The sequence below is a fragment of the Muntiacus reevesi genome, chromosome 1 (genome assembly GCF_963930625.1).
Source record: "Muntiacus reevesi chromosome 1, mMunRee1.1, whole genome shotgun sequence".
Classification (NCBI taxonomy): domain Eukaryota; kingdom Metazoa; phylum Chordata; class Mammalia; order Artiodactyla; family Cervidae; genus Muntiacus; species Muntiacus reevesi.
The window spans coordinates 272,592,813-272,607,940 of NC_089249.1; the positions used below are offsets into that span (position 1 = coordinate 272,592,813).

At 38.6% G+C, this 15,128-nt stretch overlaps 1 long non-coding RNA gene across 1 annotated transcript in view; it reads left to right on the forward strand.

The window, feature by feature from the left end:
- Window positions 1–15,128, forward strand: part of LOC136157466 (uncharacterized) — a 107,943-nt gene that overhangs the window by 85,701 nt on the left and 7,114 nt on the right. Inside the window, exon 2 of the long non-coding RNA XR_010661273.1 lies at window positions 2,178–2,243. This is a non-coding gene — a long non-coding RNA (uncharacterized lncRNA). The remainder of the gene's footprint in view (window positions 1–2,177; window positions 2,244–15,128) is intronic.

The window sequence follows — 15,128 nt, forward strand, 5'->3', positions numbered from 1 at the left end:
AATTTATACTACCTGCAGACTGGATGCTCCTGAGGCTTTCCATCCTGGCCAGCATTTGGTATTGAGAGATACTTAAATTCTGTTGTTGTTGTTGCCAATCTGATGATGAGTTATTTTCTTTTATGTTCCTCTGACTACCACTGAATATGAGCATGTTTTCTTTTGTTTATTGGACAAAAGAAAAAATGTTTCATGTTTCTTCTGTGAATTGTCTGTTTACATTATTTGCTGTGGGAATAGGATTGTTTATTATGTTGATTTGTAGGAGTGCTTTAAGTATACTGCATGCTAATTATGTAAAGGTTGTATGCATTTTAAATGGTTTCTCTCTCAGCAAGTGGGCTTATTGAAAAAATTTTTTATAACATCTGTTGGTATGCACAAATAAACTTTTAATTTAAAAAAATTTAAAAGTGTCAAGAATTTCCCTTTCATTGTTTGTGCTTATTTAGCATCTTTTGTAAGAAACCATTCTATAAGGGTAAAAAGTTGACCCTTATAGATTTTTTCCCCCATATATTAAGTCTGTTTCACCCAGATTCATTTATTGAAAAGCAAATCCTTCTGTCATTGATTTTTTTAAAAAGTGAAACATAGTTGATCCACAATGTTGTCTTAGTCTTTGGTGTGTAGCAAAGTGATATACATATATAATATATATATTTCATGTATATATATCATATATTTCATAAATATATATTTCATATATATTGTATACAAAAAGAACATATATAAATTATTCCTCATTGTAGGTTATAGGATATTGAATAAAGTACCCTGGATGTGCAGTAGGATCTTGTTTATCTGTTTTGTATATAGTAGCTTGTGTCTGCTGACGCCAAGTTCCTGACTCGTCCCGCCTCCACTTTCCCCTTTGCTAATAGTCATAAGACTGTTTTCTGCCTTAGTGGGTCTATTTGTTTTATAAATAGGTTCATTTATACTGTACTTTAGATTACACATGTAAGTGATATCATATAGTATCTGTCTTTTATTGTCTGAGTTACTTCACTTAGCGTAATAATCTCTAGGTCTACCCATGTTGCTGCAAATGGCACTATTTAATTCTTTAAATGACTGAGTAGTATTCCATCATGTATATATTAACTATGTAAGGGTTTATTTCTGGGCTTCTTATTCTACTTCATTGGTTTATTATTTCTATCCCTGACCAATGCAACACTTTATGTCTGTGTGACCAAAAGTTCTGACTTTTGGAGGCCAACTTCCTCTCTTGTTCTTAAAAATAGACGTATTTTTGGCCATTTAAAATCTTCTACATAAATTAAATTTTTTTCTGAAGAGTTACTGCATTTTTATTGAAGTTGTATTTAACTTATATTTATTTACAGAGCAACTGGCCTCTTTATGATACTGCTTCAACCATGAACATAGTATATTCCTCTATTTGACTTATATTTTTCAATAATATTTCATAATTTTCTCCATGAAGTTCAAACTTTTTATTTGGTCTCTTGTTAGGTACCTTATAGTTTTTGTTGCTTTAGTGAATCAGATGTTTTTCCCTATTATTACTGTTATTTCTATTTTTGACTAGACTATAAGTTTCAAGAAGTCATGTATTTTGGCCTCTTTTGCTCGGTCTTATTTCCCATTACCTAGGACAGAACCTAATACACAGTGCTTTCAAAACATGTTGAGAAGCTAACACTACATTTTCTAATGCTCTGTTTCTGCTCCACAGTGTGTTTAATGACTTTTGTGCCAACTTGGATGAACTCAGATTGTAGTTATGACACTTTATCCACTGAGTCTCTTGAGTTTTATATGGAAAAAATGAAAAATTCTGAAGACATCCAGCTTATTTCGTTATCTATTTACTATTACTTATTAAAATTTAGGTATTTTATTATTAAAGTTGCTCATAGTTATGAAATACAAATATAGATTTATATATATAATTTAAAAAATATCTGTGTGTATAAATTCACTTAAATGATGAGATAATACTGTAGTAGATGTTTAAAAATTCTTTAGTGGTATGAAAATTACCTTAAAGTATATAATATTTTGTTAAAACAAAATTAAATTTCTGACTTTAAAGTTCTAATCTCATTGTATCAAAATGGCTACATAAATGAGCATTAGAGAGGAATAACTTGTTTTGGTGCATTAACTCTGTCTTCTGTTTATAATGTTTTAAAATTTGTTTTTAGGTGGAGGTTAACTGCTTTACAACATCGCGTTGATTTCTGCAGTACAGCAGTGTGAATCAGCCGTAAGTACACATATGTCCGCTCCCTCTGAATCTTTCTCTCACTCATCTAGGTTGTCATGGAGCTCTGGATTGAGCTCCTTGTGTTACACAGTGGCTTCCCACCTGCTATCTACTTTACATACGGCAATGTGAGTGTTCAGTGCTCTTTGCTTGATTTGTTTTACCCCCTCTTCCCCCTGCTGTGTCCAAAAGTCTGTTCTCTGTGTCTGCCTCTCTCTTCCTGTTCTGCAAACAGGTTGATCAGTACTGTTTTCCTAGATTCCATATACATGCATTCATATTCAATATTTCTTTTTCTCTTTCTGACTTAGTTCACTTTTTTAACAGATGCTGGATTCACCTACCTCACTACGACTGACTCAGATTCTTTCCTTTTTATGGTGGTGGTGATGGGCTTAGTCACTAAGTCATGTCCAACTCTTGTGACCCCATAGACTGTAGCCTTCCAGGCTCCTCTGTCCATGGGATTCTCCAGGCCAGAATACCGGAGTGAGTTGCCATTCCCTTCTCAAGAGGATCTTTCTGACCAAGGAATTGAGCCCAAGTCTCCTGCATTGCAGGCAGATTCTTTGCCAACTGAGCTACAAGGGAAGCCCAAGTTTTGTGGCTCAGTAATAGTCCACCATATCTATGCACCACAACTTCTTCATCCATTCATCTGTTGATGGACGTCTAGTTTCCTTCCAGGCCCTGATTATGGTAAACAGTGCTGCAGTGAACTTTGGGATACATGAGTCTCTTTGAATTATGTTTTTCTCAGGATATATCCCCATAGTGGGTTTGCTGGTCACATGGTAGTTTTATTCCTAGTTTTTAAAGGAGTCTCCATGCTGTTCTCCATGGAGGCTGTATCAATCTACATTCCTGCCAACAGTACAAAAGGGTTCCCTTTTCTCCACATTCTTTCTAGCATATATTGTTTGTAGATTTTTTTGATGATGGCCATTCTGATTGGTGTGAGGTGATTCCTCATTGTAGTTTTGATTATCATTTCATTAATAATGAGTGATATTGAGTGTTTTTTCATGTGCGTATTGGTCATCTGTGTGTCTTCTATGGAGAAATGTCTGTTCAGGTTTTCTAAACATTTTTATTGATTTTACAGTAAATCTAATTTATAATTTCTGTTCTTTGCTTGAAAACTTTTATCGGGTTGTTTTCATCCTACTTTATGGCTATTCATGCAAACAAAATTTTAAAAATAGCTGTTTCTATCTTTTTTCCCTTTTAATCTTATTTATTCATTTTGCTTTTTGTTACCTCTAATATCTGGATCTGTGCTCCTCACTTTTTGTCATACTACCTCCAGTTGGATTTGATCACTGGGCGTTCAGTCCCTGATTTTTTTCTCTTCTGGGCCTATTCACATAGAACATGGTGTGAATGATGCCCTAGTATTCGTGGAGCAGAAGCTCTTGCTGATCCTCAGAGAAAGCAGTTTCAACAATTTTGCGATTTTCTTGTGACCTTTGCCTTAGATATTTAAAGAATATATTTGTACCTTTATTTCTTGTTATTGTCTAATCCCCTTATGGAAGATGAGGATTTAACTCATACAGAATTCTCTCCAGTTTAATTCTACCATAAATTTTGGTTTACTCATTATTCAGGAATATATTACTATGATTAGTAATTATTATTCAGAGCTCAGTCAGATAGAAATTTATTACATTCCCCTTCTTATACAGATGTCAATTTACCCTGGAGGCAACAGTAACCTCATTTTTGGGGGAATATTTCTAGATATCTATCACTAGCTCACAAAATCACATTTAGAGTCAAACCCCATACCCACCAGAGATGCTCAGAGGGCTCAAACAAACCTTGTGTGCACCGGGACCCAGAGACCCCACAGAGACCGAGCCAGAACTGTGTCTGAGTGTCTCCTGAGGAGGTACGGGTCAGCAGCGGCCTGCCGCAGGGACAGGGACTCTGGGTGCAGCAGACCTGGGTGTGGCATACGCCCTCTTGGAGGAGGTCACCATTAACCCCACCATAGAGCCACCAGAACTTACACAGGCCTGGGAAACAGACTCTTGGAGGGCACAAAGAGGACCCTGGGCACCAGGACCAGGAGAAAGGAGCAGTGACCCCACAAGAGACTGACCCAGACTTGCCTGTGAGTGTCCAGGAGTCTCCAGCGGAGGTACGGGTCGGCGGTGGCCTGCTGCAGGGCTGGGGGCACTGAGTGTGGCAGTGCATGCATGACATCTTTTGAAGCAGGTCGCCATTATCTTGCAATGAAAACTGACCTTTTCCAGTCCTGTGGCCACTGCTGAGTTTTCCAAATTTGCTGGCATATCAAGTGCAGCACATTCACAGCATCATCTTTTAGGATTTGAAATAGCTCAACTGGAATTCCATCACCTCCACTATCTTTGTTCATAATGATGCTTCCTAAGGCCCACTTGACTTCACACTCCAGGATATCTGGCTCTTGGTGAGTGATCACAACATCGTGATTATCTGGGTCGTGAAGATCTGTTTTGTACAGTTCTTCTGTGTATTCTTACCATCTCTTCTTACTAGCTTCTGCTTCTGTTAGGTCTATACCATTTCTGTCCTTTATTGTGCCCATTTCTGCATGAAATGTTCCCTTGGTATCTCTAATTTTCTTGAAGAGATCTCTAGTCTTTCCCATTCTATTGTTTTCCTCTATTTCTTTGCATTGATTGCTGAGGAAGGCTTTTTTATCTCTCCTTTGGAACTCTGAATTCAAATGAGTAGATCTTTCCTTTTCTCCTTTGCCTTTCGCTTCTCTTCTTTTCACAGCTATTTGTAAGGCCTCCTCAGACAACCTTTTTGCCTTTTTTTTTCCCCTGAACATGGTCTTGATCTCTGCCTCCTGTACAATGTCACAAATCACCATCCATAGTTCTTCAGGCATTCTGTCTGTCAGATCTAATCCCTTGAATCTATTTCTCACTTCCACTGTATAAGCATAAGGGATTTGATTTAAGTCATACTTGAATGGTCTAGTGGTTTTCCCTACTTTCTTCAATTTAAGTCTCAATTTGGCAATAAGGAGTTCATGATCTGAGCCACAGTCAGCTCCCCGTCTTGTTTTTGCTGACTGTATGGAGCTTCTCCATCTTTGGCTGCAAAAAATACAATCAATCTCATTTTGGTATTGACCATCTGGTGATGTCTATGTGTAGAGTCTTCTCTTGTATTGGAAGAGGGTAATTGCGATGACCAGTGTGTTCTCTTGGCAAAACTCTGTTATCCTTTGCCCTGCTTTGTTTTGTACTTCAGGGCCAAATTTGCCTGTTACTCCAGGTATCTCTTGACTTCCTACTTTTGCATTCCAGTTCCCTATAATAAAGAGGACATCTTTTTTGATTGCTAGGTCTAGAAGGTCTTGTAAGTCTTCATAGAACCTTTCATAGAACCATTCAACTTCAGCTTCTTTAGCATTACTGGTTTGGCGCATACACTTGGATTACTGTGACACTGAATGCTTTACCTTAGAAATGAACAGAGATCATTTTGTCATTTTTGAGATTGCATCCAAGTACTACATTTCTGACTGTTCTGTTGAGTATGATGGCTGCTCCATTTCTTTCCCAAAGAAAGTCAGTGCCAAAGAATGTTCAAACTACTGCACAATTGCACTAATTTCACACACTAGCAAAGTAATGCTCAAAATTCTTCATGCCAGGCTTCAACAGTACATGAATTGTGAACTTCCAGATGTTCAAGCTAGTTTTAGAAAAGGCAGAGGAACCAGAGATCAAATTTCCAACATCCGTTGGATCATCAAAAAACCAAGAGAGTTCCAGAAAAACATCTACTTCTGCTTTATTGACTATGACAAAGCCTTTGACTGTGTGGATCACAACAAATTGTGGAAAGTTCTGAAAGAGATAGAAATACCAGACCACCTGACCTGCCTCCTGAGAAATCTGTATGCAGGTCAAGAGGCAACATCTAGAACTGGACATGGAACAATAGACTGATTCCAAATCGGGAAAGGTGTGCGTCAAGGCTGTATACTGTCACCCTGCTTATTTAACTTATATGCAGAGTACATCATGCAAAATGCTGGGCTGGATGAAGCACAAGCTGGAATCAAGATTGCTGGGAGAAATATCAATAACTTCAGATATGCAGATGACACCACCCTTATGGTAGAAAGCGAAGAAGAACTAAAGAGCCTCTTGATGAAAGTGAAAGAGGAGAGTGAAAAAATTGCCTTAAAGCTCAACATTCAGAAACCTAAGATCATGGTATCTGGTCCCATCTCTTCATGGCAGATAGATGGGGAAGCAATTGAAACAGTGAGAGACTTTATGTTCTTGGGCTCCAAATCACTGCAGAGGGTACTGCAGCCATGAAATTAAGACACTTGCTCCTTGGACTAAAAGCTCTGACCAACCTAGACAGCATATTAAAAAGGAGAAACATTACTTTGCCAACAAAGGTCCATCTAGTCAAAGCTATGGCTTTTCCAGTAGTCATGTATGGATGTGAGAGTTGGACTATAAAGAATGCTGAGTGCCGAAGAATGGATGCTTTTGAATTGTGGTGTTGGAGTAGACTCTTGAAAGTTCCTTTGGACAGCAAGAAGATCCAACCAGTCCATCCTAAAGGAAATCAGCCATGAATATTCATTGGAAAGACTGGTCCTAAAGCTGAAAGTCCAGTACTTTGGCTGCCTGATGCGAAGAACTGAATCATTTGGAAAGACCCTGATGCTGGGAAAGATTCAGGGCAGGAGGAGAAGGGGACGACAGAGGATGAGATGGTTGGGTGGCATCACTGACTCGATGGACATGAGTTTGAGCAAGCTCCGTGAGTTGGTGATGGACAGGGAAGCCTGGTGTGCTGCTGGCCATGGGGTCGCAGAGAGTTGGACACGACTGAACGACTGAACTGATCACTATCTCTCTTGCAAACTCTCCCAAAAATCTCTAAAATTCTCCTCGCTAGGTCAGAGCATCTGGAAGTTTATCAGTACCATGCTTTCTCCTTTGACTCCTGGCAGTGTCTATCTTCTTGCTTTCTTGGTTTTTGATTGTTCTCCTTCCTTGCTACATAGTTGTCTTTCAGGAAATTCCTGTCATCATTTCCCTAGAAATCCCCTTTGTCTCTCTTGGGTTTTCAACCTCTTTTCTCCAGAATCTTATGGCTTCCTCTTTCATGGTGAATTTCCCTGATTCAGTGGAGTCTCTGTAAAGGAAATGTTCTCTGTCCCACTCTGGAGGAACTGAGCAAGATTTCTCAGAAAAATGAACATCGACTTGGGTTTTAAGAAAGTATAGGGATTTTCCAGATAGGACTCTTCCATTTAGAGAAAATAGTATGTGTAATCACTCATATATATTAAAGAATCTGAAAGTGAATCAGTGAGAAATTCAGTAGGTTTGTTAGGTTCAAGGACTTGGGAGGCAGAAATTGATTCTGTAGTGTGTGACTAATTTTTGAAGAGTAATATATGACATGCTAAAGATTTTGAGACTTCTTCTTAGAGATCATAGTGATATGAAACAAGTTTTTAAGAGAAAGGGCACATAATAAATACTTTCTAATGCATGTGATTCTGGGAGCTCTAAAGAGAGTGGACTGGAGCAGAAGCAGGTGGGACTGTGGATACTGAATAACCTTTCCCAAATGGGGCATCTCACAACCCTACATAATCACAGCACAGTGGTGATGGCATGGAGAGGTTCTCATCATCAGTATCATGCTGGGTTTACATAGGGTAATGAGGCGAGTCGGGAAGATTATTAGCCTCACCAGGAGTATATTTTCAAAATATTCCCCATTTTTCCTCTTTTGGAGATTCTGATATATTTTCTCATTGGTGAAATTCAAGTATAAGGAATTTTATTCTTATGATTTAGTTTTTAACTCTTCTCCTAGTAAGATTGTTATCTGCTTTCAGATAAAAATTTTGGATGTATGTTGTTTTATAATGATCTTCAGATTGTTACATTATCTTTGTACACTTGTTTTTGTCTTATGATAGAGGTGGCAACACTAGTTCCAGAGAAGGGACATGCTCTTCAACTTCAGAGTTTCTATTTTACAGGCCATATTTATCACTCTGTAATGTAAATTATGATAGATTACCTGTATGAAATGGTTTTGATCTGATTAAAGCCATCCAAAATATGTTTGAAGAAAAAATTAAACTTGATTTTTTCATTTATTTAAACCTAAAACCTCCAGTTAGATTTTAAATTTCATTCAGTTGCTTGCTAATGTATTCTTGCAGTTAGATTGTATATACTTACATTGTCATGTTCTGAGGATTGCTAAGCATTGATATGTTGTCACACTGACATATAAGCAAGTGTTATACTTATTTATTTGTAGAAAACAGCACCCTAGATTTCAGTAGAATTTTCCAAGTGGGTAAAAGTCAGAGTTTGGAATAAAACTTTAAATTTTACCATCTGTGTTATCGTCTGAAAAACACCTTTGTAAGCAAGTAGCATTTTCCCCCAAACTCCGAAAATCTCTCTGTTTTCCTTGGGTGGCACAGAAATAGTGAAGTGAATGAAAGCGATCTTTTTCACTAGTTATGTTTTTATAGGGTGGTGTCTTGTTTGTGAAGTCGTTTTCAGGATTAATTATTTAACCATGTCACCTTTTCTGGAAGCACAGATATAAAAATTTCCACAATACAAAAAAGTGATCTTGGTGGCAGCAAGAATTAGGTCTTGGTTTGCAGGGAGAGGGGAGTGAGCCAGAGGTGCTCTCATACACAGTTTTGGGACGCTGCTTTGATTCTGCTTATATCACAGGACAAATCAGACCTAAGTACCTTCATCCCTTAAGGTTAGTGTCTTTTATAAACCGTGTTAGGAACTCGTCCTTGATTGGTTTTACAGTTTTTAAGTTTAAATAGAACTGTTCTTTCAAAAAGAATATATTTACTGATCATTGGCAAATGCAACTATATTATTCCACCAAATTCATTCGTTTAACAAATACTGACTGAGCAGTTACTCTGTAGTACGCAAGCTGTTGTTTCGTTAGAGTAACATTAAAAGTACCTGTTGCTTTGGTGACTTAGAAGGATCAAACTACTGCTTTCAAAGATGTCTGTGAGACTCTACTTCTCTGAGGTTAAGAACATGATGGAATTGCTGATTACATAATTATTTTTCAGTTTTAGTTTCTGGGTTGAATGGAGTAGAAATTTGGAGCATGTAACATCGTGTGTGTGTGTGTGTGTGTGTGTGTGTGTGTGTGTGTGTATGTGTATGTGTGTGTGTGTGTGTGTGTGTGTGTGTGTGTGTGTGTGTATGTTAGAGGGCCTCCTAGGTGGCCTAGTGGTAAAGAACCCACAGGAGAGATGAGAGACATGGGTTTGATCCCTGGGTTGGGAAGATCCTTTGAATGAAGGCATGGCAGCCCACTCCAGTATTCTTGCTTGGAGAATCCCATGCACAGAGTAGCTTGGTGGGTTATATAGTCCACGGGGTAGCAAAGAGTTGGACATGACTGAAGTGACTTAGCACACATGCACACATGTATGTTAGGATTAAAATGTACGTATTACATGAATATGTCACTTAATATTTGGTATCTGACTTTGGTGAAAGTCTATAATTCTTAAGTAGTAAAAGTTTCCAGGTTATTTCTCATTTAATTGCCTGATAATATATACATATGGTATTATTCTAGTCTTATTGTGTGTCCTCTTCCCCTTCCCTTTCAACAAGAGAACACTGAAGACAGTCTTTCAATAAGAAAAAGTCATTTCTTCTCTGAGTGTTCTTCCTTATAATGCTTTATCAAGAATATTTACTTTGCAGGTCTTCCTTTGCTAGAAATTTTTCACAATACAAATGATAATAGTAACAAATGTTATTTATTACCTACTTAATATGCACTGGACACCATATAAAATCTTTGCGTATATCATCCCAGGCAAATAGGCAAATAAATCAAAGCCCCAGGTGGCTCTGTTCTTTTCAGGTACACTCATCTGTGGACTTCTATTTTCTGTTGGCAATCTAGTTGTTGATTATTGTTTGATATAACATTTCAAGTCCTCCTTAGATTTTTTCCCCCCTCTTTTTCTATGTGAAGTAGGAGATTAAAGGCAAACAAAACATTCTAATATTGTTCTTTATTCCCTTAGATGACAACTGCATTTGAGTTCAGAGAGGATGTTCATGTGTGTAAATCAGTTTAGCGTTTTCCTCTTCACCACGTGACAGTGGGCAGAGTGGTGGTCCCTGCCCTCACTTGGCAGAGCAGTGGCTGCACTGCTGCTGTGCTTCCCTTCCTTGCCCTTGCTCTTTCGGGAGGTCTGGTTCCTTTGGGGGCACTGTTATTAGATTCGGCATTGCATCCAGCCTTGGAGATCCTTTGCTTATTTCTGATTTGAAAAGAGATGTTTGAATGGGGCTGTCTTTCTTCTTCCCATGAAAATAAACAAGGCTAAAGGTTTTATGGAATCTGCTGTTTGAATGAATTTCATGATAAATGCATGTAACCAAGACCAGTATTGACATTGCCTTCTAGTTTTGGGACCTAATAAAATTTTAATCCTTCTCAGAAAATATGAAATTGCCATGTCAATAAATCTTGTCAAATGCGTAAGCAAGAAGTCAATATTTATTAAATAGACCCAAGAATAGAGCTTAGCCTTCTGTTATGTTCACTGTAAAACCTAATATGCTTATGTTACTCAGCCAGTATAAATGTTATTCATTAAATGTTCTTAAATAGGCATAATAGATTATATAGGAACATTAATATTACTAAATATGGCTGGGATTTTTTCAGTTCATCCTAGAATTATACACTCTTCAAAAAACTTTCTGTCAGTATTAAAATTGTACGAAAATTCAGCATTCTCCAATAGTGTCCCTTCAACCTAGTGAATTGTAATATTCTCTCTATTCACAGTTATTCTTTGTGTGTTTGTATGTGTGTGTGAGATGAGATATTTAAACTGAAGGGAATTAAAATAAAAGTTTTAATTATGTATCAAGATGCAATAGATGTGAAATTAGGAAGCATGATGAAATAGTGTGCAATACTGGAAGGAAATGTGTCATGACCCTTGTCATGTGAGTGAGCAGAGGAGAAATAATTAGTGAAGAAATTTTTATTTTAGAGACAGCTGCTGCCTTGTTCTGAGTCCCTTTCCCTGGAAAGTGGGTGGAATTCTAACTCCTTTGCTTCTTAAGAAGAGTATCTGGGCACAGGGCTAGATGGAGAGCTAAAGATATCTGAGCTAGAGCCGGTATTCTGGGCTTTTCAGTCTGCCTGGACACCTGAGAGACGAGATTGGTTTGATGAACTGTGGTGGGGTTGATCCTGGAGAGTGCTGCTACGTGGGGATCAGCCCCTACTATGAGAATTTGTCTCATCAACATATACAGGAGTGCTTCTCATGGATCTGGGGGCTTCCCAGATGGCACAGTGGTAAACAGCCTACCTACCAATGCAAGAGATGCAGGCAATGTGGGTTTGATCCCTGGGCTGGGAAGATTCCCTGGAGTAGGAAATGACAACCTGCTCTAGTCTCTTGCCTAAAAAATTCCATGGACAGAGGATCCTGGCAGGTTGCAGTTCATTGGGTTGCCAAAATTTGGACATGACTGAACAACATGCATGCTGTCTGTCTCATGCATCTGACTTAGGTCACTCAGAGCAGACATACGGTTTGCCTGGGATCTTATCCAGGACCTCCTGGAGTGGTAGAGGGACCATTTCAGTCAGAAAGAACTAAAAGGGGACTGCTTAGAAGCTGAGGAAAGAGTGGCAAGTGACCACCTAGCATAGAGGTGCATCTGCCTGGTTGCAGGTTACGTAGGAGAGAAGGGTCCTGCAAGATATCTTGGGCAAACTTTATGAAAGCATCACATGACACAAAGAGGTTAATGCTCACCAGTTTCAGGGAGCAAAATCAGCTTAAGATGGTGTTCGTTTCTCCACCCATCTGCTGACCAGAGGAGGGCTGCTAAAGGCATTGCCCAGTTGGGAAAGCAGATTGTGAAAAAAGAGGAAAGCGCCATCCCATTCTTTTCTTCTGACTCTGAATCTGAACAGAGCAGAGGAAGGGGTGATCTTAGGTACAACTGATTATTGTTGTTTTCAGTCGCTAAGTCATGTCCAACTCTTTGTAACCCCGTGAACTGCAGCAGGCCAGGCTTCTCTGTCCTTCAGTATCTCCTGGACTTTTCTCAAACTTGTGTCCATGGAGTCGGTGATGCCATCCAACCATCTCGTCCTCTGCCACCCCCTTTTCTTCTTGCCTTCAATCTTTCTCAGCATCAGGGTCTTTTCTAATGGGTTGACTCTTTGCATCAAGTGGCCAAAGTATTGGAGCTTCAGCTTCAGCATCAGTCCTTCCAATGAATATTCATGGTAAATTTCCTTAAAGATTGACTGGTTTGATCTCCTTGCAGTCCAAGAGACTCTCAAGAGTCTTCTCTAGCATGACAATTTGAAAGGATCAATTCCTCGGTGCTCAGCCTTTATGGTCTCACATTCATACATGACTACTGAAAAAATGATAGCTTTAACTATATGGACCTTTGTTGGCAAAGTGATATCTCTGCTTTTTAATACACTGTCTAGGTTTGTCGTAGCTTTCGTTCCAAGGAGCAAGTGTTTTTTAATTTTGTGGCTGCAGTCACCATCCACAGTGATTTTGGACCCCAAGAAAATAAAATCTGTCACTGCTTTCACTTTTCTTAGTTTACTTTACCATGAAGTGATGGAGCTGGATGCCATGATCTTAGTTTTTTGAATGTTGAGTTTTAAGTCAGCTTTTTCACTCTCCTTTCATTTTCATCAAGAGACTCTTTAGTTTCTCTTCACTTTCTGCCACTAGGGTGGTATTATCTGCATATCTGAGGTTTTGTCATTTCTCCTGGAAATATCTTTTTTTTAGTTTTTTTTTTAATTGAATGAAAGATATTTTAAATTTACAGTGCTTTACAATTTAGTTTCACACACATGATTTCATGTAATCCCATAATAACCCTTTCCTCCTCCTTCCCATACACCACCCCTCCCCCTTCCCTCTCCCCCAAAATCAAATAGTTCAAAAGGAAAAGGAGGAATCAGGACACTGCATATGATAAAGAGTTCTGAAGAGCTGCCTCTTTTCTTCATAAACCATGTTCACGGTCCCATCTCTTATGGATCCCAGTTTAACTTGGCCCCAGCTCTAGGCATTCATATTTTGGCCAGACAGCAGGACTCTGAAAGAGTCATTAAAATGGCTTATCTGTATCATGAAAGGGTTGACTTATAAACCATTGTCAAATATCTGTCTTTCCAGCCAGACTTGAACTCCAGTGGATCTGAACTTGCCTTCAGAGAGCAAGTGAATAATTGAGCACGGTGCTCATCCCACTATAGCCTCTTCATGAAGAATGAATTGCACAGTGGTTGGTATCTGTGTCTTCATATTTCCCCAGAGTGTTTTTCCACCACTGCCACTGAACCACTTGTGAATTACTAAGCAGTAATCTTGCATCTGCAGCTGTCTCCTGGCAATTGATTCCAGCTTGTGATTCATCCAGCCTGGTATTTCACATGATGTAATCTGCATATAAGTTAAATAAGCAGGGTGACAATATACACCTTGACATACTCCTTTCCCAATTTTGAACCAATTCGTTGTTCCATGTCCAGTTCTAACTGTGTTTCTTGTCCTGCATCCAGGTTTCTCAAGAGACAGGTAATATGGTCTGGTATTCCCATCTCTTTTAAGAATTTTCCAGTTTGTTGTGATCCACACAGTCAAAAGCTTTAGCATAGTTGATGAAGCAGAAGTAGATTTTTTAAAAAATTCCCTTGCTTTTTCTATTATCCAGTGAATGTGGGCAGTTGGATCTCTGATTCCTCTGCCTTTTCTAAATCCAATTGTTTATCTGTAAGTTCTCAGTTCATATACTAATGAAGTCCAGCTTGAAGAATTTTGAGCATTACCTTTCCAGCATATGAAATGAGTACAATTGTGCGATAGTTTGAATATTCTTTGGCATTGCCCTTTGGGATTGGAATGAAAACTGTCTTTTTCTAATATAGTGGTCACTGCTGAGTTTTCCAAATCTGCTGGTATATTAAGTGCAGTACTTTAACAACACAGATTTTTAGGATTTTGAAATAGTTCAGCTGGAATTCCATCACCTCCACTTACTTTGTTGGTAGTAATGCTTCCTAAGGCCCACTTGACTTTACACTCCAGAATGTCTGGCTCCAGGTGAATGATCACACCATTGTGGTTATCTGGATCATTAAGAGCTTTTTTGTATAGTTCTTCTGTGTATTCTTGCACATCTTATTAATCCTTTCTGCCTTTGTTAGGCCTTTGCCTTTTTTTGTCCTTCATTGCTGTCATCTTTGCATGAAATGTTCCCTTGAAGAGATCTCTAGTCTTCCCCATTCTGTTTTTTCCTCTATTTCTTTGCATTGTTCACTTAAGAAGGCTTTCTTATCTCTCCTTGATGTTCTGTGAAACTCTGCATTCATTTGGGTATATCTTTCCCTTTCTCCTTTGCCTTTTGCTTCTCTTGCTTTCTCAGCTATTTGTAAGACCTCCTCAGGCAACCATTTTGCCTTTTTTCACTTCTTTTTCTTGGGGATGCATTTGGTCACCACCTCCTGTACAATGTTACAAACCTCTGTCCATAGTTCTTCAGGCACTCTATCTATCAGATCTAAGCCCTTGAATCTATTTGTCACTTTCACTGTATAATCATAAGGGATTTGATTTAGGTCATACCTGAATGGTCTAGTGGTTTTCCCTACTTTCTTCAGTTTACACCTGAATTTTTTTTTTCCATTTATTTTTATTAGTTGGAGGCTGATTACTTTACAATATTGTAGTGGGTTTTGTCATAGATTGACATGAATCAGTCATGGAGTTACATGTATTCCCCATCTTGATTCCCCCCTCCCACCT